At 42.1% G+C, this 22853-nt stretch overlaps 1 protein-coding gene and 1 non-coding gene across 2 annotated transcripts in view; both read left to right on the top strand.

The window, feature by feature from the left end:
• The window catches only part of DIS3L2 (DIS3 like 3'-5' exoribonuclease 2), a 348824-nt gene that overhangs the window by 188313 nt on the left and 137658 nt on the right, over positions 1-22853 (top strand). The window lies entirely within an intron of this gene.
• Positions 15271-15373, top strand: LOC120233397. Its single transcript, XR_005528809.1, has one exon. It is a non-coding gene; the product is annotated as a U6 spliceosomal RNA (small nuclear RNA).

The following is a 22853-nucleotide window of genomic DNA, read 5'->3' as shown; positions in this document are numbered from 1 at the left end:
TACAGAGTAGTGGCTTTTCAGAGCTCTCTGCTCAGCCAATCCTGCTGATGTTACTCTCACCTCTCTTCACTTTTTAATGCTGACAAGGATTTTAAAGCAACCTTTATGAAAATACTTTAACAAATGATTATGAATTCTCTTGAAACAAATTTTAAAAATCTCAATAAAGAAATTTTTTAGAAGAACCAAATGAAAAATATCAAAGTAAGAAATACTGTCATCAAAAACAAAACAAAACAAAATCTATCCAGAGTTCAATAGTAGATTAGAGATCATAGGATAGAATTAGTGAACTTGAAGACAGATCAAAAGAATTTACCTAGTATGAGCAAGAAGGATTTATGTGATAATAACAGAAGAGCTAACCTTTGTATCATTGGAGTCCCAGAATGAGAGGAGAGAGCAAATGGAATGGGGGATGTATTCAAAGAAGTAATGGCTGATAACTCCCCAAATTTGGCCAAGGATAAGCCTTCAGTAAGCTGAGTGGACCCCTATAAAGAAAAACACACTCTTCCTGTGTGTTCTCTACTTTCAGTCCTTGACTACAACACTGCCTCACTTCTCATACTAGAAGTGTGGGTTTTCAATCCCATAAACACCTCTGTGGCACCAGCTGGACATCCTACAATTGCACTCAATTCTGACACTGTCAACCTCGAGATAGTATCAGATCCCATAGGCTAAGGGCTCAATCCCATGCAGACTGCCCCCTCCAACTTCAAATGCCAGTTACAAGTCCAGCTTGTTACCTGTGCTTCTGGCCAGCAGGACATAAATTGAGGATTCCTAGGCCCCTTCCTCGGGTTCGATTAATTTGCTAGTGTAGCTCACAGAACCCAGTCAGGGAGACAGTTTACTTACTAGGTTACTAGTTTCTTGTAAAAGAATAGAACTCTGACACATCTAGATGAAAGAGATGCATAGGGCGAGGTACGAGGGAACGTGGCATGGAGCCTCCATGCTCTCTCTGGACACACTGTCCTCCGGGCACGGCACCCACATACACCAACCTGGATGCTCTCTAACCCTGTGCTTTAAAGGTTTTTATGGAGGCTCCGTAGACATGACTGATTAAATCATTGGCCAATAGTGAATGAACTCACTATCTGCCCTCCCCCCTTCCCCCAACCCCCGCCCTCCACCCCTGCCCTTGAAGTTGGAAGTGGGGCTGAAAGTTCCAGCCCTCTGATCACAGGGTGGTTGACACCTCTGATAACCAGCCCCCATGCTTAAATGCTTTCCAGAAGTTATCTCATTGACATAAATTCGGGTGTGGTTGAAAGGGATTTGTTATGGATATCAAAAGACACCTTTATTGCTCTTATCATTTAGGAAATTCCAAGCATTTTAGGAGCTCTGTGCCCAAAACAGGGATAAAGACCAAATTTGTATTTCTTATTATAAATCACAACATCACAACCCCAAGCAGTATAAACCCAAAGGAGCTGATGCCAAGACACATCATACTTCACCTTCTAAAACCTGAATACAAAGAAACAATCTTTGAAGCAGAGTGAAATGATGTATTACTTTTAAGAGAACACCAATTCAGATGGTAATCGTTTCTCATTGGAATCCATGGAGGCCAGAAGAAAGTGGCAGGTTTCTCAAGTACTGAAAGAAGAGAACTGTCAACCACGACTTCTATTTCCATCAAAAATATCCTTCAGAGATGAAGAGGAAATAAAAACATTTTGAGACAAAGGAAAGCTAAGAGAATTTGTTGGTAGTCAGTATACCCTGAAGGCATGACTGAAGAAAGTTCTCTAAACAGAAAGGAAATGATAGCATAAGATGGCTTGGAATTTACAGAATGGAAAGATGAATATAAGAATGGGTAAAAAATGGGGGCAAATAGCATGAACTGTCCTCATGAGTTTCTTAAGTCATATTTGGTGGTTGAAATAAAAGTTCTAGCACTGAATAATGGAGAGCTCAAAATGTGTGGAATATTTAGAATGTAGAGAAGGTAAAGGAGCCTAAGTGGAATGCAGGTTTCTGTACCTCACTTGAAGTAGTAAGAGGTTGATACAGTCGCCCTGTAGCTTATGTGTATTGTGGTACCTGTAACAACCACTAAGAAAACTACACAGAGTGATACCTTCATAAACAGTCAAGAAGGAATAAACAAAACAAAATAAACCCTGTAACGAGAAAGAGAGGAAACAAAACAAAATGTAAAAATGGCAACTCAATCCATGACATAATAATAATTGCCCTTAATGTAAATTGCCTGAAAACACCAATTAAAAGGCCGAGATTGGTGAGATGGATAAAAAAGCATGATCCAGGGGTGCCCGGGTGGCTCAGTTGGTTAATCGTTAGTTAACCTCAGTTGTTAAGCTGTGCTGACAGCTCGGAGCCTGGAGCCTGCTTCAGATTCTGTGTCTCCCTCTCTCTCTGCCCCTCCCCTGATCATGCTTTCTCTCTCTCTCTCTCTCTCTCAAAAATAAACATCTAAAAAATTTTTAAAAAGCATGATCCAGTAATTAGACTTCTAAACAAACTCATTTTGAATACAGTGACATAGGTGGGTTTAAAGTAAAGTGATAAAAAATGATATACTGTGCAAATATCAGTTTTTAAAAAGCAAGAGTAGCTGTATTTTTATCAAATAGAATAGACTTCAGTGTGAAGAAAATTACTGGAGACAAAGAGAGACATAATGTTAAAAGGATCATTCATTCCATCAGGAAGATGTAGTGGTCTAAAATGTGTATGTACCATGCAACAAAGCCACTTTGGAGAACATTTTGGCAGTTTCTCAAAGGGTTAAACGTAGAGTTTATGACCCAGTAATTTGATTCCCATAGAATGGAAAACATAGCCACACAAAAATTTGTACACAAATTTTATAGCAGCCTTATCTATAATAGCCAAAAAATGGAAACAATCCAAATGTCCATCATCTGATAAAGGAATAAACAATATGCGGTATATCCATGCATTGGACTATTACCTGGCCATAACAAGGAATGAAGTACTGATACGTGCCGCAGCATGGAAGAACCTTCAAAACATTACACCAGACGGAAGAAGCTGGATATAAAAGGCCATGGAGTATATGATGAGAAAGTCAATTAGTGGTTGCTAGGGCCTCCAGGGAAGGGGGAACATGGAATTACTCTTAATGGGTATGGAGTTTCTCCTTGGGGTGATGAACATGTTATAGGATTAGGTCATGGAAAAGATCACACAACCCCTGCAGAGACTAAAAACCTGCAAAAAAAAAAAAATTTACCTGCATTGTAAATTTTATTTATTTATTTATTTACTTATTTATTTATTTACTTTTTAGCTAGCAGTAGTTGCACTTTGGATAAACCTCACTGGTACTGCCAATGGCACAAAGATTGAATAGTACACTTTAAAAGGGTGATTTTATAGTACGTGAATTCTATCTCTAAAACTTTTGTGAAAAATCAATACATGTAACCTGTCATATAAACAGAGTAAAACATAAACCCTATCTTGTCAGTTATTACAGAAGCAATATTAGAAAAAGTCCCAACACACACATATGCTAAAAACTCTTCAGCAGATTAGGAAAAGAGAAGACCGTCAACTTGATAGAGTATGTACGGAAAACTAGAAGGGATAGTTTAATGAAACAGAATAGAAAACCCAGAACTAGAGCCACACAAACATGCCCTATTAATATTTGACAAGGAGCAAAAGCAATTCAGTGGAAGAAGAGTAGCCTTTTCGATAACTGGTGTTGGAGGAATTGGGTGTGCATAGGCAAATAAATTAACCTTGACCTAAACCTCATGCCTTATGCAAAAATTAACTCAAAATGGATCATGGACTTAAATATAAAATGTGGAACTGTAAAACTTTTAGAGAAAAGAGCATAGGGATGCCTGTGTGACTCAGTTAAGTGTCCGACTTCGGCTCATGTCATGATCTCATAGTTTGTGGGTTCGAGCTCTGTGTCAGGCTCTGAGTTGACAGCTCAGAGCCTGGAGTCTGCTTCAGATTCTGTCTCCCTCTCTCTCTGTCCCTCCCCCACTGGTGTTTTCTCTCTCTCTCTCTCTCTCTCGCTCTCAAAAAATAGAAATAAACATTAAAAAAAAGAGCATAAGATACGTGATACAAGACTAGGTAAAGAGTTCTTAGGCTAGACACAAAAAGCACAGCCTATATAAGTAAAGATTGATAAATTGGTTCTCATCAAAATTAAAACCTTTTTGTCTGTGAAAGACTCTGTTAAGAGGATGAAAAGACAAACTAGCCTAGGAGAAAATATTTGCAAACCACACATCCCACAAAGGACTGTATCTACAATGCATAAAGCTCAATAATATAGGGGCTCCTGGATGGCTCAGTTGGTTGAGCGTCCGACTTCGGCTCAGGTCATGATCTCGCGGTTCGTGGGTTCGAGTCCCGCATTGGGCTCTGTGCTGACAGCTCAGAGCCTGGAGCCTGTCTTCAGATTCTGTGTCTCCCTTTCTCTCTGACCCTCCCCTGCTCACGCTGCTTCTCTCTCTCTCTCTCAAAAGTAAATAAAACATTAAAACAAATTTTTTTTAAGAAAAGCTCAATAATAAAAAAGCAGTCCAGGTAGAAAATGGGCACATGACATGTACTTGAAGAGGATATACAGAAGGCAGATGAGCACATAAAAAGATGTTTAACATGATTAGCCATTAGAAAATGCAGATTAAGTCCACAGTGAAACCTCAGTACATGCCAGTCAGAATGGCTAAAATAAAAGGAAAGAGCAAAGTTGGTGACATGCTGTGAGCAGTAAGTACCGAATGCTGGTGATGATGTGGAGGAAGCAGATCATTCACACGCCGCTGGTGGAAATGTAAAATGGCACAGCCACTCTGCAAACACTTTGACAGCTTCTTTAAAAAACTAAACACAACCGCCATACAACCTGGTAATTGCATTCCCGGGCATTTATCCCAGAGAAATAAAAACTCACAGTTCACACAGAAACTTGCACACGCATTTTCATAGCAGCATTACTCATAACAGCCCCAAACTGGAAGCCACCCTGCTGTCTTAACACAGGTGCTTGGTTAAACAGCCACAGTACATCCATATCATGGAATGATCCTCAGCAATAAAGAGGAATGAACTATTGATAACATGCAGCAGCTTGCATGAACCTTCAGGAAATTATGATGAGTGAAAAAAGCCAATCTGCAGTGTTACATCTGTATGATTCTGTTGTGTAACACTTTATTATTTTTTTTAACATTTATTTATTTTTGAGAAAGAGAGACACAGAGCATGAGCTGGGGAGGGGCAGAGAGAGAGGGAGACACAGAATCTGAAACAGGCTCCAGGCTCCGATCTGTCAGCACAGAGCCCAACGTGGGGCTCGAACCCACGAACCACGAGATCATGACCTGAGCCGAAGTTGGACACTTATCCGACTGAGCCACCCAGGCGCCCCTGTTGTGTAACATTTTAGAACTGGAGAATGGATTTCTATTGCACAGACTGAGGGAGGCCCAGCAGGGGGGAATTAGGTAGGGAGGATTGTTATTAAAAGACGAGGGATCCTTGGGATAATGGAAGTGTTGAGTCCCTTGTTGGAGGGGCTGCTTACATGAACCTACAGTGCAATAAAATTGTGTGGGACATAATGAGCCCAAGTGATAATAGGGAATCTCAGTAAGGTAGGTGCATTGTGTCAATGTCAATACCCCGGTTTTGATACTATATTATAGTTTTGTACGATTTTGCCACTGGAAATTGGGTAAAAGGTAGATAGCATCTTTATTACTTCTTATCACTGTATGTTAATCAACAATTATCTCAAAATAAAAGGTTCAAATTGAAATAATAGGCACCCAGTGAACACAGCTGAGAAGGTAATTTATTTTGCATGAGAAAGCTGTAAAGCCAGGTAACTTTTTTAACTTGGCCTTGAAGGATGAATAGGATTTCCGTAGGCTTTCGTCTTACTATTGGAAAAACAAAAACAAAAACAAAACGAAGAAAAGAAAAAGAAAAAGCAGCTAACACGGTTCCTGACATTCTCAAGAAGACCTCTCAGTAGGAAGAATAAGCCTGTAAGTCCCTTGAACTGTGTCAGTATCCATCCTTAAGCCAAAATGAAATTCAGGAAAACCTGAGATTGTGAAATAGAGGGCAAGAACAAAATGCTTAGATGAGGAAAGACATGTAAAATTTGGGTACCAGAAGACCATGTCCAAGGGGCAGAAAGAGAAGCAAGCCTTGCACTCAGGAATGAGGTCTGGGCTGCAGATACTTGTTTTCAGCGCATAAAAGTAGTAGTCAGAGCCACCCTAGAGAGTGGCTAGACCTAATGAGCATGCGCCTGAATGGGAAAGGGGGCCGGTGGTGGACTGTGAGGAGCCCAGCACTTAAAGATGGAAGCTTCGTAGGAAAAGGTAGGGTTGGGGGGTGCATGAAGGAGGGTATTTAAAGAGTTAAAAGGCAAAGGCCAGGCTGGTGACAGGTTCCAAGCAAGGGTGAGCCACACTGTGCTCTGCTGCAGTGCTGTCAGCTGGGCAAAGCCCGGGGCAGAAGTCACTGCATTTAGCCATCAGATGGTTTTCTTCGTCTCTTGGGTATCTCATGCGTTGTGCAGGGAGTGATGAGAGCCTGAGAAGACTGTGGCCAGCAGAGGAGAAGAAGGGGGGTGAAGAAGTGAGGATGCGAAGTCTAAACATCTCTTTTAAGGAGTTTATGGCGCAGAGGAGGTGAGAGGGAGCTTGACTGAAGCTCGGGAAGCTAAGGCGTCTTTGAGATTGAGAATTTGAGCTTGCTGGCAGGCAACGGGGAAGGAGCCGGCAGAGGACATACACATTTTTGGACTCCTCTTCGGAAATTGCCTTCAGAGCCTAAGGCACATTTTCAACAATGGCAAATCTTCATCTTTTGAGAGTGGATTTGATTTTTGGAAACAGCCAAGTCAGTTTAGAGCCAAGGGTGGTAAATCAAGGGGGTGCTCAAGCTGGATAACGCAACTTCAAAAAAAAATTAAGTATAATTATAAAGTAGTAAAACTCATTTTCTTGTGAAGCTCATGAATTGGCTTAGAAGGTAGTTAAAGAATTCCAGAACCCTTTCCAGCAGTTGTGGCGTGATGCGAGTAAGCGTATGGAGTCCCTTTGTGACTTGCACAGGACACCAACGTGTGCGTGGAAGTCCTGTTATGTGTGTGAAGAAATTGGCCTTGTGACATTATATTTACTCTCAGTGAAAGTAAAGTTTCCCATAATCTTTTTGCCTGAGAGGTGACTTAGTGGAATTACACCAACGTTTGTATATGGGAGAATCAAGAGTTTCAAATTGTGATTGTTTAAACAGTTCTCCTGTGGTCTTACAGATGTAATTAGAATTCCTAGGATAGGAGTGTTCCCACAAGCATAATAATACTTTAAATGTGTGTTCAATTACCCTTTTCTATAGTCATATTTAATCGTCTCTTTTTGAAACGGAGTTACTTTGAAAATATTAAATCGCTAGCATAATCTCGACTGTCAGGCAGACCCGAGGCAGTGCCGGGCACGTGGCGGGTAGTCACCTAGTGTCCCTCTCCTGTCTTCTCTGCCTTGGGGCTTGATACCCACCAGAAGACTCACCAAAAGAAAGATCAGTTTCCCTAGAAGTAGATCATCTCCATTAATGTTTAGCCAAAAATATCCGGGATAAGGAAGACTAACGTGTGTAAAAGTTTGAAGTTTTCACTTAGCTTTGTTGTTTAATGTGGCAAAGGTACATATACCAACAAATATAATTTATTGAATGTTTCTTTTATACTTTTATATATGTAGTATCTCATTTAATTATTTTATGCTTTATATATTACTTTAATTATTGAAAGAAGCCTGAGAAATAATTATCCCTATTTTACAGATGAAGAAACTGGGGCTCAGGCAAGTGTAATCACTTGCTCAAAGTCACATGCTGAGAGGCGCTGAGCTGTGACTTGAGTTCAGGTCCACAGTCTAGGAAGCTCTTACCCACCATCCTCCTGTGTCTGCATCTTAAACCCACGCTCTTGATAAACATGAAACACAAAAGTCAACCCGAACATCACATCAATCAAAAAGGCTGCACCCTTTCCTTCCCCGGTACTGAGAAAAAAGAAGTTAGAACCTTCTTCAAATCCCTACTGGCCAAGAAATGTGAGAGCATTGTACTTAGTGTAATTTCAATGACAAAGGCAGTCTCTTTTTTTAATTGATTTGTTTTTGAGATAGAAACGTGGTATTAATATTCTGCCGTGCCCTCTCTCTGCCTCCTGAGGCCTGAGGACACTCCCAGCGCCCCCAGGAGTGGGCTGTACGGAAGCACTGAGTGTCACAGCCTGTCAGGGCTTGTTAGCAGGAAAGCACCGGAGAGAGCCATGACAAGTTAGCCATTCTAGGAAACTTTCCACAGCTGTTGCATTAATTAAGACTTTTTTTGGTCCCAAATAACAGAAACCACTGGAGCTCGCTTAAGCAGAAAGGGGAATTTGTTTTAAGGATCCTGTGGTGACTCCCAGAATCCAAGGGCAGGGAACCAGGGACTGAATGAAGTAAGGCAGGAAACCCAGAAAGGCTTCTTTATTCCTCCACCTCTGTCCTGCTTCTACACATGTGCTTCCTCCTCCCCTGCCTCGGACTAACCTCTTCTGCTTCCTGTTCCTCAGTGGAGGGCTGCTGCCCAACAGTTACCAGTCACCCTGAGGGAGCCGGTCTCTCTCTTCCCCCGCCTTCTCTCCTCACACACCTTCCTCCTGGCCTCCCTCTCCCTTTCTCTGTCCCAACTCCGCATTCTAGGGTGGGCTCAGTTTGCCCCTGTTTGGGTTACGCGCTGGTTTAGGAGAGAGAGAGAGCAGGACAGGAAACAGTCTTACACAGCGGTGCGCCCTCCTAGTTTATGCGTGGTGTCACTCATTTTTCTGTGCCAGGAGTTTGAAGGGTTTAAATGACCTTGATATCCCAGGGGTGAAACACAGGCACATAGGTTTCGAGACAAATTTAGTTTGAGTCATCACTTCCTCTGCCACTGTACTAGGGATGTATTTTTGGACGAATTACTTAACTCCTCTGAGCCTTACTTTCCTTTACAAGTTAAAAGAGATGTATAGGCACCAGCTTTCTCATGAGGCTGTGGCAGGGATTAGATGTAATAACATATATAATACTTAGTACAGGGTCTAGCCTACTTTATGCTTTATAAAATAGTGTCTGTTCTTTCTTTCTGATGAAGATTAAGGCACAGTGCCTTACCAAAGAGATCTTGGAGTCATTATGTAGATTAAAAATTTCAAACTACCTTCTCTCAGATTCTGTTCTTCCTTACCCAGTTTTCCTGTCTTCTTATCTACCCTTGCTATCAGCATATTCATAATCAAAAGGACTTTGGTTCTAAATGTAGAAAATTCTCTGGGGCCATGTTCCTAGGCCATGGCTGGAGGTACCAAGGCATCACCTGAAGTGTATTCTATTCACAGATAGGTTGGTGCTTCTGGTAAAGGGACTGGAGGGTGAAAGCCATTTATGGCTCTGCCACAGCCTCAGCTTATTTTCCAGGGGTTTGGAGTTGAAGTAGCCCAATTAAAGATTCAATACAGTAAATATTTATTTTCACTACTATTTGCAAGACCTTGAAATAGATACTGTTGGATTTAAAAAGTACGTAATTGAAACCATCCTTTCCTTTAAAGAGAATAGTCTGGAAGAAGAGATGATGAGTCTATACAGATCACTCATTTGGGATGGTTAGCAGAACTGGTCTACTAAGGCCCCATGTTGATGAAGTTAAATCATCTTAAGTGAGAATGGGAAAGTTTGAAGCCAGTTCATGGAGGACGTTGAATGCCAAGCTGAGGAGTGTTGTGTCGGCATGGCTGGAAGCCAGTGAAGGTTTTTGAGAAAGAGTAGACCTTCCCCCTGGTAGCCAACTGCTAACAGATGAACAGCTGAAGAGGAGAGGAGACTGGAGTCCAGTTGGGGAGAGCTGCTTCAGTAGGAAAGGAAGTTGGGATGATGAATTCGGGGCCAGTCCCAGGCTTGGTAGGGACCTGGTGGTAAGGATTGGGCTGAGACCCCGGGAGTACGCTGGGAGGCTTGAACCCTGGAAGCGCAGGTAGAGGTGTAGACTGCAGATGGAGACCCCATCTCCTGTAGATGGGACCGGATTAGAGAAGGAGCACTGTGCACTCTGCTCCGTTCTAGTGCCTAGGAGTGCTTGCTGGGACAGGAGTGCTGCCTCGACAGCTTGACTTGCCCTGCTTCCGTCAAAACTTGGGAGTTTGGGGTTTTTAAAATTTTTTTAATTTAATTATTTTTGAGAAAGGAAAACTAGACAGATTTCAGCATCTTATTATAGGAAGTTTCCAGGAGCAAACTAATTATGAACACATTTTTGCCTCAAAATATTAAATATTTAATATTAAAATCAGCCAGAAGTCATTATCAGCCTGCCTTTTTTATAAAAACTGTAGAATGAGCTCCATGAACAATGAAACAGAATTTTGGCCCAAAATGAATATTTAAAATACATACAAGGCTGGACTTGGCTTTTCCCCATTAATGAGAAGAAGGAATTTCTGCTTTTTTTGCTGTTAAAAGTTACGAAAGTTCTACTCGTGTTGACCAAAGTAACAATATCATCCATGGTCATCCTAAAACATAACTGAAATTTATTTTGGCATTTTTGTTTGATATGTTTGTGCTATTATTTTCAGAAATGCTTGTATGTATCTCTTAAATAAGTCTTTCACCTCACTAAACAGACTCTAGTAAAGGTTCTCAGTATTTTACCCAACTGTGCGAGGTCTGTTCGGGCCCATTCATGGTGCTTTAGTCTTCCTCTTAATAAAAAACAATCATTTGGGGAATACATTTTCCAGGCAGTTCCCCTGCCTCCCGGGGAAAATATTTTGGCCTCCCAGTGACCATAGGATTCAAAGACTTGACAGGGAAGCCCTAGAATTCTTGAGGAGCCAGGCCTTTGAAAGATTCATTGTTGTGGACTCTCCCTTTGAAAGAGACCACTTTATCTTGCTCCTAAACGTCTATAGGACAGACATAGCACTTTCTGAAAGGAAACTCTGGGTAACGTAGAAGGACAAACGTATGGAGGTAATCCACTATGGGCAGTGTGTAATTTGAAGAATGATAGTTCCATTTTTATGGTTGCCATAACAATCACACAGTTGTGCAAAAAGTGTGCGCAGCTTTTATAGAAGGGAGCTGGCACCATTGTGGTGGTTCTTCTCATATCAGAACAACTGTTTGCAGATCTGAAAAATAGGGGTGGCTTAACCCTTCCCCAGTTAGCGCAGCATGTTCCCTGAGAAGGCTCTTTGGAGCTCTGGGACTGTTGAAATGTATTCACCACTTACATTTGCATTTTAGCCTGATAAATGGATTGAGAATTAAGGATGATGATCCTCTCAACAGCAGGTTCTGAATTCCTAACTTGGGAATTCAAAGGATGAGAAAAAAAATACTGTTCCTCAAATAGAAATCTCGGAGAGATGTCTAGACATAGTTAATTCCTTGACTTTGTAACTATTCTTAATTGTGGCCACTAGAATTTAAATCCGTTAAATACTGGCCTTTACCCCGTTGTGTTTAAGTCTTTGATAAAGTCATATTAAAATTTGCTTCCAATTTCTGTTTTATTTTTACATGTTAACTGTGTCTCTTCTAGAAATTGCAAAACCAATGTAAAAGTATAGCGTATTTGAGTGAAAATATATCCATGCATATTCTTTCTTTGGCTACTTTTTCCTATTTTTGTATGCCCTTTTCAAAAGAAAGTACTTGGGACATGGCTTTTTCTGACATACTGAGAGTTATCTACTTTCAGTAAACTTGATATCAGAACTCAGTATGTGACTTTTCAGGTTAAGGGTGAAAAACCATCATATTTGGATTTGGTTCCTAAAAGTGAATTCATTGTAACTTAGTCAACCTTAGAGAAACTTTTTGTGAAAGAAATTTGGGGTATATATTACTTCAGCCAAAATGCTTCTGAGGTGTTTAGCTCTTAAGATAAAGTATGGAACTAAGGGCGATGAGAAGAGATGTCCACTTCCATTGAAATGGAGCTTCTCCATCTACTTCACTTCTTTTAACACTTTCTCTTGAATTCCTGTCCCATAAAATCAAAACTTTAATCCTGTGACCTTCGGTAAGTTACTTAATCTCTCTGAGCCTCAGTTTCCCCATGTACAAAATAAGAACAAAAATAATACCCACCATTATTATAATTCTGTCCTCTCATAAGGTGATTTCTAGGAAATAGAGAAAAGTGTTGTTGTTTTTTTTTAATGTTTTTATTTCTGAGAGCGAGCGAGAGAGACAGTGTCAGGGGAGGGGCAGAGAGAGAGGGAGATGCAGAATCCGAAACAGGCTCCAGGCTCTGAGCTGGCTGTCAGCACAGAGCCCGAGGCGGGGTTCGAACCCACAAACCGTGAAATCATGACCTGAGCCGAAGTCGGACGCTTAACCAACTGAGCCACCCAGGCACCCCAAGAAGAGTGTTTTTTTAAAGACAGCCAGATCCCCCATTATGTTGAAGCCCTCTAATGCATTTACACTCTGTGAAGGTTTTGTACATTTTATAGAATTTTTTATGCTTAAATTTTTAACACCCTATTTAGAGCCTTCTAGATTTGATCCCTCTGTGAGAGCATTTTCTGGAAGTTTATTACTATTTCATTTTGTCTGATTTCAAAACTTAATTTGTATTAACCAGTATTCTCATACCGTGTTTTTAACCCCGATCGGATATTTTAAATCTGGATTATAGGAAATCCTGCTAGCAGAGGTATAAGGAGAAAGAGAGCTGTTCAGAGAGAGAGCTTTGGATAGAGAGACTTTCTGGGCCCAGTGGACTCAGCTGCTCTCCTTGCTCCCTTAGGCACGCAGACCTAGATTTGAGACTTCTTGGACAGAAAGTGAAAGAGTGCAGAGGCCACCCCATCCCTGCTCTACATATAAACTCTCTCAGTTGAGTTGTGCCCAATTGTCCCATCCCTTCGGGTAAACTAACTTGGTGGATTCTGGGCCTTTGCACAAGCTTGTTTGTCCAAGTCTTTCTTCCTCCACTCTAACCCATGGCTCGCTTCCTCACCTCCTTCAGGTCATCTTCAAATGTCTTCATCTCATTGGGACCTACCCTGGCTATCCTAATTGTAATCATAACTTCCAGTGTGCTTCCCTACTCTGTTCTAATTTTTCTTTCCTTCTCCTTCCTTCCTTCCTTCCTTCCTTCCTTCCTTCCTTCCTTCCTTCCTTCCTTCCTTCCTTCCTCTCTTTGCACAGCACTTAATTACAATACTGTTTCTTTTCTGTCTCCTCCCCCACTATAATATAAATGGGTAGGAATCTTTGTTCTTAAATGTGTCCCAACCACCTAAAATGGTAGATGCCCGGTAAATACTGAATGAAGGAATTTTGGCCTTCTTTCTCTTGACCTCTGATACTTTCTTTATATTGATATTCCCACTGGTTCTTACCAATTTGATTAGTTCTTGACACAAGATAAGTGAAAGTTATTATAAAAACAACTGCAGTTACACATTTCGAGTAAGAAACCATTTAGAGTAAGAAAGAGATGGGTCTATTTCCTGGGGAAAGTTATGTTTGAAGGGCTGCATGGTGAAAGAGAGAGCCAGCTAATTCTTTGTGGCTACAAATAGCTGAATTATGAAGTTTTTCAGAATTAGATGTCAATTCAGCATGTGAAAGTACTTTCTGATAGTCAGAGCTCTCTAAATTGAAAGGCCAGCCTAATGAGGAAATAAACTTTACTACCTTCACATCCTTCAAGATGTGAGTTGATCAGTTTGATTGACTTTTTTGGTTTAGAGTCATTTGAGGGATAAAATTTGGACTAGGGTGACCTCTAAGGAACTTCCAGTCGTGATTATTCTATGATTCTGCTCTCTGAGCCAATAAGGAATAATTTCCAGGATTTATTGTTCAGCAAAAAAAGCAAGTTGCAAAAGAGTTGATAATATTCATCTGTTTGTGTAAGCACGAAGAGAAAATAAGGAAAAATAATATCAAAGAAAAGCAGAAACACTGAAAGGATAAATCAGACTATGATAATAATAGTCACCTCCAGGGGGCACGTGGGGCCAAGGTAGAAGGTAGAGAGGAGGGTAAGACTTTTGTGAGTACACTTGATCTTTGAACCATTTAAATGTTTTAAATGTTCAACAATAAAATGAAATCAAATCTAAAAAGAGATAAAAGCAAGACGTCTAAAGTTGATGTAGAACAAAGTCAAGCGGTTCTAAATGTGTACTAAATGCATAGCATCCCCACATACAGGAAAAAGAATTCAGAGAACTTTCGGCACCGTACTTTTGAGCACTCTGTGTACTTTTAGTGACTGTATTCTAAGGATAAAACTCCAAATAAATCTTAATAGACTCTTTGTTGCTAGTGCTGTTTGCATTATGATTCTGTAACTATTTTGAATATTGAGGCCATTGGGAGCTGAGGCTCATAGTGGGAGAATGAAGGTATAAATGTGGAATGGGAGAAGACGAGGAAGAATGCTGTCGTGTTAGATGCCAGTTGGAGTGTCGGTATGAGCTCATGATTTTTAAACAGTATGTTAGGTTCAACCACATGAAATTGCCAATTTTTAGGCCACAACTAGTCAGATCTTAGCAATTTCTCCTATTTAGTTCAGTATTTTCTAATTCTGCTTACTAAAAGGGCCTAGAAGCCAAGATACCCCAGTAGCAATGAACACAGCAGTCTAATATGCCATATTGGTTTCTAAGTATCATTCACTCCCTGCCAAAAGGAATTAGGGCTCCTTAGGGAATTGGATGATTATTAGTCTGGGACAGGAAATGTATAAGGTGAGACTGAAACTTATGCTATGCCAAAAAGCATAGAAGCGCTCAAAGATTTATTTTTTTTATTTTTTAATATTTATTTATTTTGGGGAGAGTGGAAGCAGAGGAGGGGACAGAGAGAGGGGACAGAGGATCTGAAGTGGGCTCTGCACTGACAGGCTCACAGCCGTGAGCCCAATGGGGGGCTCATACTCCCAAATCGTGAGATCATGACCTGAATTTCTGAGGTTGGATGCTCAACTGACTGAGCCACCCAGGTGCCCAAAAGCGCTGAAAGATTTATTAGGGACACATACCACAGAGACACAGAAGATCACTTGAGAAAGCTCCCACTAACCTGATTTGGGACAATTTGAGTATCAGAAAGAACAGTAATTGGTAGTAGATTATAATACCTTGAGTTTCAAAAAGAAAAATCAGTGACTCTGTAATAATACTCAAAAACAAACTTTCGGGCGCTCACTCAGGCAGCACATATGCTAACATTGGAACAATACAGAGAAATTTCGCACGGCCCCTGTGCAAAGATGACATACAAATTCATGAAAAACAAACTTTGGAGGCACAGCAGGAGAAGCTCTTGGCAGAAGAGAGCCAACTAATAAATGTATTTATAGGATATGAAAAGCACCATTTTATAACTTACAGAGTTACACTGATTTGGGCAAAGATCACCAGTAGATGCTAAAAGCATTGCTTGAAAGTTTCTTTGAGAACAGGTTATTCACATTATCTAAAAGCCATATTCCACAGATTATTTGTTAAATACAGAGTAAAAGGTAACCTTAAGCTAGAAAGATCAGTCTGTTAGCATCTTAACCAAGTAATCAAACCTGGCAGCCTGACAGTTTGTGCCTTCTGAAGGAATGCAGTAAGAAGTACACACTACCACCCATGCAGTGTTCAAGCCAGAATATTCCTCCTGCATCCCTTTGAGACTTAAATCTGAATTTCTGTTTAGGAAATTCAGAGAAGATTAATTTTGCTGCATTTGATTTCCTCCTGTCCCTTCCTTTCTTTACCTTCTGTGAGGAAACAAGCTGCTGAATCCAGGACATAAGACATTCTCCAAGACATCTGGCTCGGACTCTTCAAAAAACAGCAATGTTATATTTAAAAAAAAAAAAAAAGGACTCTTTTACATTAAACGGACCAAAGAGACACAACCACCAAATACTAGGTATAAACCTTGATTAGATCCTACATCAGGAGGAAAACAAAGAGCTAAAGAAACTTTGGAGGGACAATTTAAATACGATCTGTAAATTAGTCTTGTCTGTGGTAAAAATATTGTGGTTGTGTAGAAGAATGCCCTTATTCTTACAAAATGCATACAAAAGTGTGGAGGGGTAATCATCTCTGCAACGTAAGTTTAAATAGTCCAGGTGTAAAAAAAAAAAAAATCTAGATATATGCAGGGGGGGTGGAGAGAGGAGAAAGTAAAGCAAATATGACCAAGCATTGAGGTTTGATGAATATTGGTGAGAAGTACATGGACGTTCATTTTACTTTTCTTTCAACTTTCCTGAAAGTTGAACATGCTTCAAAATGGAAACTGAAGGGAAGAAAGTTAATTTTAGCACATTCTTTCAGTTGAAACCATGGCCTTCCTGACCCACGCTAGAGTCCCTGGCTCCCAGGGTTCTGGCTGGCCTTACCCCATGGCCTCTGCTCCAGAGTGTTGGCTGCTGAAGTAAAAAAAGAGGCACAGAATGATGAGAGTTTCCATGGGTAAGTGACTGTAACAGGGAAGACCCTTTCAGTGGACTCTGATTCAGCCCCATCCTATCTCTGTCCTTTAGAAAGTAACCTAATAACTATGTTAACTTGGTCTGGAATTTTGCTAGAGCCTGAGGTAGACCTTCTGTGGGCCCTAGATTAAAAACCCATGGTCACGTAAAAAGAGCCTGCTCAGGCTATTGCATCATTCCTTCCTGCTCACTCTGTGGCCTCAGATATGTCACTTCATCACCAGTGGGGCAAAGAGGGACAGATGGACCAAGGTCTCTTCTTGCTTTAAATAGACCTTAGTCTTTTTCGGTTCTGAAAAATCTGAGATTTGTGTCAGACTTTCTAGCATCTGTTGTGGTGGTAGGGCTGAGCATTAACATTTCCACAGCTGCCGTCAGGAAAAAATAAAAGGCCCAGACCTGCTACACCAAGAGGGGCAGGCCTAGGTTTGCCCTAGGTCGGCCCATCCCTGAGGAAAGTAGATCGAAATGGAAGCTCGTGAATTCATGAATTCGGCACCTCACGTGACTGGACCTCCCAGCGGCCATCTGGCTGGGCTCTCCACCTGGCACGGCACGGGTGAGCACGCCAGCCGTGTCGTTACTTTTCCTGCCGTCGTTACCTGAAATTTCCTGATTTCTATATAAACTCTGGTACCACCTTACCTAAGAAAGCGTTGGTGTAAAGATTTTAGTCCTTAGCCTCGTAAGGTCATTTCTTAAAGTTTTCCTGTTCCTTTCCACCCCGCCACCACCAATGCCCCCTGTCCCTTGCAGCAGAATTGCCTGCTAGCAAGCAGGCACGCTGAGAGCTGCGGACGGAGGAGGCCTCCATAAATGTTGTTAGTCTGGACATGGTCCCTGAACCGCAGTTTGTAAAACACTGTTTTATGAGAAAAGAAGATGGGACGAAGACAGAAAAGGACACCCTCGGAAACAATAACACTGTGGTGCGACCACAGGGTTGCACGCCAGGAGGTCATGAGTTCTAATCCTAAATGTATTTCCCAAGACGCAGTGGCAAAGTCGAATGGAAAAGCGCTAAAGAAGAGCCCTCTGGCCACTTTCTCAGTCACTTGTCCATCAGCTATTCATTACGTGTGTGTGTGCCTTCGCTGTGCTGGAGGAGATAGAGACCCGGTCCGGAGCCAGGCCTCGGGGAGCTCCCAGCCTTGTCACCGCAAGAAGACCTGTCCCTCGGTACCCACCAGCATGCTGGGGACCCCGGCCAGTGCCGTGGGGGAGGGGCAGGGGGGCCGGCGTGGGCAGGACAGCAGAGGAGAAGCCCTCTTCACTCTGTGGAGCCACAGAGGTTCGCTGGAAATTAGATGGCTCCAGAGCCGGTCCTTTTAAAGCTAGGGAGGCCTTAGGCACTGGAGCCTGGCGGGTGAGTGTCCCATGTTCAGGGCAGCACAGTGTTTCAGAGAGCAGAGGGTATAGAGGAAAGTCTGGCACGTAAGGCCCGTGTCGGGACTGTGCAAACTAACTGGAAGAATACAGGTTGGGGCCTGATCACAAAAGGCTGTGCATTCTAAGCTGAATTTCCGTTTGACTCAGGAAGGAGTTGATAAAGGTTCTTGGCCAGACGCATGCTTAGAGGTGATTAATCTGGCAACACCCATGACCTTCGGGAGAGCAGTTTCTGTGACATGGTAGGGGCCGTGGCCCAAGTCCAGCGAGGTGAGCGGTGACAGCATGGGGACAGAATGTTGCTGTGGAGACTAGGCAGCTGCCTCCAGTGCCAGGGAGGCAGAGGTGCTGGTTCCTTGCCGGGGAAGGCAGGGGCGAGGGAGGAGCGTGTGAGTGACAGAGGAACAGAAATTCTTCCTATGGTTCTGTTATTTCCTGGGATTCTGGGCAAGGTCCTAAGGGATTAGAGAAGCTTTTTAGTTACTTTTCATGTGTTCTTTTCCTGGACCAGTGACTTTGAGGAGGACAGTCTTAGAAGTTTTCTGTCACTTTAAAAAGTTCTACTAAGCCCCTCAGTCACGTGCCTTCAGAAATTCTGGTTACATAACGTTGCTCTGAATTGGAATTCTGCAGCCTCATGAACTGGAGTCTCATTCTTTCCCTCCCCCACCTGGCACTGTGTTGCCTGTGGGTCAGGATTAGCTTCTTTCTAACCATTGTTGCGGAACTCTTTAAATATTTGGTCCCACAGGTTCGAAAAGCTGGCAGGCCAGGCTGCTCCCTGCAGGTTGTGAGACCAAAGCCTTCCAGAAAAGGAGCCAGTAAAATCCCAAGCATGTTAACAGAGTGTGGCAGCTGCACGGTGCGCACCCCGGCGGGGCTGAGGCCGCAGCTCCCAGCCTCCGTGGCCCTGTGGCCCGCGACCAGGTGGAGCCCTCGGGCACCACATCACGGCCGATTTGTCAGCGTGGCGACGACAACAGATTAAATCTCTGGCTCGCAGCGCTGAGGACTGGGGTGTGTCAGGGTCACTCGCTGTTCCCTTGCTTCTCCCAACTTTCCATAGTGAGGGAGCAAGTGTGGAGCCCCCGGCTACGGTACAAAGACTTGTGGGGAGCTCGCCAGGCTTTGCTCTGTCTAGAAGCTCCTTCTCTTAGTAGCCCGTATTGAGGGTCTTTTCTTCCAGCATCCCCTTCAAGGTGATTCTGAAGTGTTGTAACCTCTCATCTGGGTGTACTTAGACCCTGCTTTTTAAAAAGAAGTTGTCTAAGGTAGCTAACAGGTATGCATGTAATGTAGTCAAATTTTTTTAAATTCAGATACAAGGCAAAAAGAATATAGAAGTGGGATAAGTAGTCGCAGCCAGGATAAAGCTTAGTTCACAAAGTTCAGACTACAAATAAGATCCTTCTGAGGCAGGTCACCATAGTTTTCTGGGTTTCCTAGCAGCCCAAGCAAAAAGGGAAACTTAAAAGGATAAAGTTCACGTGTCTGTAAGATACAAACAGAGCCTTAGTTCGGGAGGGGAGGAATGGGTCCTTGCCCCGTATAAACTTCCCCCAGAAGCACTCAGAAAAGGGGCCGAGTATTCAGATGGACAAGGCCCTCATCAGCTTCCCTGCAGTGAATAGCATAGCCATCGTGTTGACTTGTTGCCGTGGCCCTTGGGGTAGGCTCGTTGACAAGGCTCCATCTGGGACAAGGACTCTGCAGGAAGCCTGTGCAGCATCCAGTTCATCACTTCTCAAAGAGCAGTCTCCTGGGGCACCTGTCACTTCTGGGAGATGTTCTCCCACAAAAAAAAAAAAAGAAAAAAAGCCCAGATCACATAAATGTGATAAGAACTGTGGGACAGCAGCATATTAAAGGCTGTAAGAAGTCCTGCAATTAAGAAATTGGCCCAGCATTCCCCAAACGGATTTAATCATCAGGCCTTTAAACAAACAAACAAAAACTGGGGCGCCTGGGTGGCTCAGTCAGTTAAGCATCTGACTTCGGCTCAGGTCATGATCTCACGGTTTGTGGGTTTGAGCCCCGCATCGTGCTCTGTGCTGACAGCTCAGAGCCTAGAGCCTGCTTCAAATTCTGTGCCTCCCTCTCTCTCTGCCCCTCCCCTGCTCATGCTCTGTCTCTCTCTGTTTCTTAATAATAAATAAATGTTAAGAAAAAAAACCTTTAAAAACAAACAAACAAACAAACACTTAGTTGGCACACTGGGGCACATTGATCCAAAACAAAGGTCAGCAAACTTTCTGTCAAGGGCCAGGTAAATACGTTGAGCATACAGACTCTGTCCTAACTATTCAGCTCTGCCATTGTGTCCAGAAAGTGTGGCTATGTTCCCATGAAGCTTCATTTATGAATACTGAAATTTGAATTTCATGTAATTTCCCATGTCATGAGGTAATATTCTTTTGGGTTTTTTTCTCCCCAAACCATTTAAAAAGGTACAAACCATTCTTGTCTCACAGATCATTCAAACACAGGTGGCAAGCCCTTTTTGGTCTGTGGCTGTGGTTTGTTCTCCTTTGATCTAGGATGATGTTTGAGTGGTGTGTCTGCAGCAAGCTGTCCTGACCACCCTGACCACCGTTCTTCAGAGTTGTTTTAATTTAGACTTTTATGTTTCTGGTTTAGGAGCAGATTTAAAAAAAAAAGAAAAGAAAAGTAGTAGAGAGTTGGCTTGAGTATTTACAGGCTAATCTAAAATTTTCCTCAGAAACAGTTAGTGGGTCCTCTTAAACAAGACATTTACAAATTGCAGTTGAAGCCCCAAAGTTTTACTCTGTCACATATGCCTACATCATTTTGACACTGAAATGTTTTAGTGACCATTACTCATTCATTCATTGAAATAAAAGTCAAACACTCTGAGACACTTAATTTTAAGAAAACATTACTTCCTTTTCAACAATCTAAGTAAACCAGTAAACTGTGGCCTCAAGCTAACAGTGTTCTTTTTGATTTTTGACTAGAGGGACATTCTTTCAGCTTCTTATGATGTCATTAAGGAAGAAGGATCAAAACATTCCCACCTCCAAGTCTGACATTTTACTTTCAGTTCAGCAAGTATTTATTGAGTACTCAGTATATGTATATACTATGTATAAAGCATTTTGCTAGCTTTTATGGGGGATACAAAAGGAACAACAAACAGTTTCTTCTTTACCTTGTGATTCAAGTTCAAGATCCTTGCCAATTTAGAGCCCATCACTTTGATACTAGGATTAATTTCACCCCCCTGTCTCTTCCTGTTAGCAAGTGTGCATTCATTCATTCGACAAATGGTTGTGAGTTGCAGCCTGTTTGTAGCCCTGGAACATGGCCTTTAGGGAGCTTCCTTTCCAGAGGAGAGCTGTGTTTCTCTTTTTATCTGGCACTGTGCCATAAGTACATCTTTTATGTGATAGAACAGAAATTATTCCTCTGTATCCCGAGGCCTCCACATTTATATTCCTCACACTGCGTGCACCTCTTCTTGAACTGTTCAGTGAGAAGAGTAGATGTCCTGATACGCCACTCTTCCTGGGTCTGTGCTCTAAGTGCTCTAGTTCCTTCTACCTGAGTGGCACCTACCCCTGCCCACCCTCTACTCTTAGTTACCAGTGAGTTCATAGTTTTACCTGATGCATAATTTTTAAGTTATTGGCTATATTTTGCAATACAGGTCTACAGGTTTGCTAAACATCTTTATAAGCAATATTTTTTTAATGCCTTATTTTATTTTGAGAGACAGAGACAGAGAGCGAGCGGGGGAGGGGCAGAGAGAGAGGGAGACACAGAATCTGAAGCAGGCTCCAGGCTCTGAGCTGTCAGCACATCATAAACTGAGCCAAAGTCGGACGCTTAACCAATTGAGCCACCCAGGCACCCCTATAAGCAATATTATGTGTGTATTTTCTGATTGGGGGAGACTACAGTGCTAATTTTTTCCATTTATAAAAATAATACTTAGTTGCAGTGAAAATTTTGAAAAAATGAGTAATTCTGGCACCTGCTCATCAACTTTATTAATAACGCATATTCTTTCCTTGATTCAAAAATCATATTTAAAGTTTTTAATTAGTAACAGTAAAGCTGACCTTTATTAGTTGTGCAGTTATATGAGTTTTTTTTTTTTAATGTTTTTATTTATTTCTAGGAGAGAGAGAGACAGCGTGAGGAGGGGAGGGTCAGAGAGAGAGGGAGTCACAGACTGAAACAGGCTCCAGGCTCTGAGCTGGCAGTCAGCACAGAGCCCGACGCGGGGCTCGAACCCACGAACTGTGAGATCATGACCTAAGCGAAAGTCGGACGCTTAACCGACTAAGCCACCCAGGCGCCCCTGAGTTTTAAGACCCGTATGGATTCGTGTCACCACCATGACAGTCAAGATTCCAGAAAGCTCTCTTCCCCCGGAACAAGCACTCGCAGCCCCTGGAAACCACTGATCTGCTGTCGTATAATTTTGTCTAGAAATAGAATTACTTATATAAATGCATGAGAATGGCATTTTTAACTTAGTATAGTAACTTTGAGATTCACCAAGTTATTAGGCATATGAGTTATTTGTTCCTTTTTATTGCTAGGTAGTATTTATTCCCTTGTAGAGCTGTACCACAGCTTGGTTATATATATATTATTTTTAGAGTCTCTCTCTCTCTTCTCTCTTTTTTAAAAACATTTTGACATTTCTCATATCCTGAAATACATTAAAATCAACATTAATACGGTGGGGGGATTTTGTTTCCCTAAAAACGTATTGCTGAATTGCAGGTGCATGTGAGAATCACTAGCGTCCTAGCATCACGCTGCTGCCGGGCGAGGGATCACAGTGGGCTGTGAGGGTGATTCGGAGTGAGGGAAAAGAGCAAGAAGGGTACAGAGGAAGGAAGGCCCTGAGAACTTTGCAGGCCGGT

The sequence above is a fragment of the Hyaena hyaena genome, unplaced genomic scaffold (genome assembly GCF_003009895.1).
Source record: "Hyaena hyaena isolate Hyena2069 unplaced genomic scaffold, ASM300989v1 scaffold_86, whole genome shotgun sequence".
NCBI classification, from domain to species: Eukaryota; Metazoa; Chordata; class Mammalia; order Carnivora; family Hyaenidae; genus Hyaena; species Hyaena hyaena.
This window is presented reverse-complemented; position numbering and strand designations above follow the sequence as displayed.